Source organism: Suricata suricatta, chromosome 6, assembly GCF_006229205.1.
Source record: "Suricata suricatta isolate VVHF042 chromosome 6, meerkat_22Aug2017_6uvM2_HiC, whole genome shotgun sequence".
NCBI classification, from domain to species: domain Eukaryota; kingdom Metazoa; phylum Chordata; class Mammalia; order Carnivora; family Herpestidae; genus Suricata; species Suricata suricatta.
In genome coordinates this window covers 29922043-29924461 of record NC_043705.1, presented here as the reverse complement: position 1 = coordinate 29924461, position 2419 = coordinate 29922043, and positions in this window count along the sequence as shown.

Sequence of the window (2419 nt, the reverse complement as noted above, 5' to 3'; positions counted from 1 at the left end):
ACTCCTCTGACTCCCACTCTAGGCTTTTATTCCCCAGAAGGGGTAGATGGACTCCCCTTTTCTCCCCCAAGAGAAGTAGAGGGGCAAACCCTGGACAGGGACACACAGGCTGGTCAGACATGTCCATCCAAATGTCTGTCCATTCTGTTTACTGGCACACTCTCACAGGCCTTGCCGATTAGGTGTGGGAGCTGCCCCAAGTCCCTGGGTATCTCAGGAGCTGATCCTGCCTGGAAAGAGGGGAAGACCTCTGGCTTGTACAGGAATCCAGGAAAAATGTCCTACTGTCCATGCATACCTTCTTGAGAACCCATAAGCACCCAAAAGCCACAGCCTTCAACTTGATAAGGCCGTTTTCCACCAAGCATTGCCTAAGGGCCAGGTGCCCTTTTTTAGATAAGAAAAGCAAGCAAAGGAGAGAAAAATTAGTTGCCCAAGAATATACAATTTAAAAGTCATGGCCTGTGATTCAAACCCAGATTTGACTCCTGTTCCTCAAAGGCTACACAGCTTATGCTCACACCCATGTACATAAACACTAAGGAATGTCCATGCTCACACAAGTACACACACACACACACACACACAGACCCCTCTAGCACATATTCTCACACACACACACACACACACACACACACACAGACCTACACTCTCCCACGCCTGGGGCCTGTCAGCCACATTCTCCAAGGCGCCCTCCCTCTAACAGGGACAAGGGCAGGCAGGGAGTCCACATTCCCAGGTTTCCGCCCTGACCCTGACCACCCCCCTTCCCCACTCAGAGCACACATTCCTCCTGCTGCAGCCAGATAACCAGCCCCAGGGGGAGGCCTCAGGGAGAGCAAGGCATTCTGGGGGCCAGGCTGCTGGCCCTACTCTGGGCTACATAAGTCCAGCTCTATGGCCTGGCTCTTGCAGGGTAGGTAATTGGGTGCTTTCCCTACAGAGACCCCACCCCTCTGGCCAGGCGAGACCCAAGGCTTCATTATGGGGACTTTCTTGGGCCCAGAGGTTCAGCTCTCCAGAAGGGACCTCCAGGGACCTCTCAACTCATCCTTTGAGTGCAAAATCCCCTCATATAGTTAGGAACTAGAGCAGGACCTGGGGAACCCTCAAGACTCCTTTCTCCCCTACTCTTACAGTCTCTCAGTAGCTGAAAACCTGGGTTCCAGGCACCAACAGCCCCTAGGCAGTTTTCCCCATCTGGGGATTGTGGTGGTGAATTCTCACAACTCTGCTTAGGGTGTAGCCACTTGGAGGGTTCAGCAAATCTGGAAACATTTGCATATCCAGATGGCCAAGACTGGAATTTCAAAGAATTCCCCAAGAAGAGGCATTTGGCTTCTGGGTAGTGGCCCTGGAGGCTCACAGATGTTGGGCTGGAGACTGGGGAGCCTGGAGCCCCCAAACACAAGATAGATTACAACAAACAAGGGAAAGCCAGAGCCCTATCAACAAGCCCCCAGCTCTGTTCCTCCTGTCCCTAGGCCTCTGTGCTCTACATAGGAAAAACCATGTCCTTGTTGTCCAAAGAAGGCGGGCAGGCAAATGAGACTGGGCTGGTTGGCTGGGGTGACAGGGACTGCTTGCTTCTGGGGAAAGGCAACAGTGGGCACCAGGCAGAAAGCTGCCAGAAATAGATCCCATGATTCATATGAAGTGATGGACAGGATCTCTGCCCCCATGCAACCTGTAGGCAGGTGGGCAAAGGCTATTCCCTGTACCCTATTAACCTGTCCACAACCTAGGGATATAGCTACCAATAGAAAGGAGAGGGGAGCTGGTAGTGTGACACTTTTGGCAGCCCTTGAGCCCAGTTCCCTCGCTGTGATTAAGGCTCTGACTGGGCCTGACTGAGCTAGGTATTGGTCCACCCAGTTCTGGACAAACCGTGACAGAGCTAAGCCCAAATAGGCCTCCCCACCCCAACAAAAACCCCTCTCAGGTTCTGTCCTAGCAGATTTACTGACCACCCACCTCACCGTTATAACAGCCATGGGTCACCACTGCCCTCTGCTGGCCACTCAGGCACTAGCATCCACTCAGCTACCAACTCACTCTACTCCAGCAAAAAGCACTTTTAGTCCACCTCCTCCATCCGTAGGCACAGAAACTGAAACCCAACCGTCACCTAAAGATAGAGGGTAGCAGGGAGCAAGATAAGCAAGGACAAACACACACAGAGACAGTGTGTCAGAGGAGAAATCACAAAGGAATCTTGCCCTCTCCCCAAAGTTTACATCTTAAACTTCAAAAGGAAATGACCTTTCTATACAGCTTAGAGGTTGAACTCACCCTCATGGAAACAGTATCTGCCCCATAACCACCTGTTACAATGCCCATTCTTACGCCTCCAAAGGAGGACCAGGGTGAGATGGTCTGGGGCCATTATTTCGAGAAAAGCTCAATTTGAGAAAGCCTT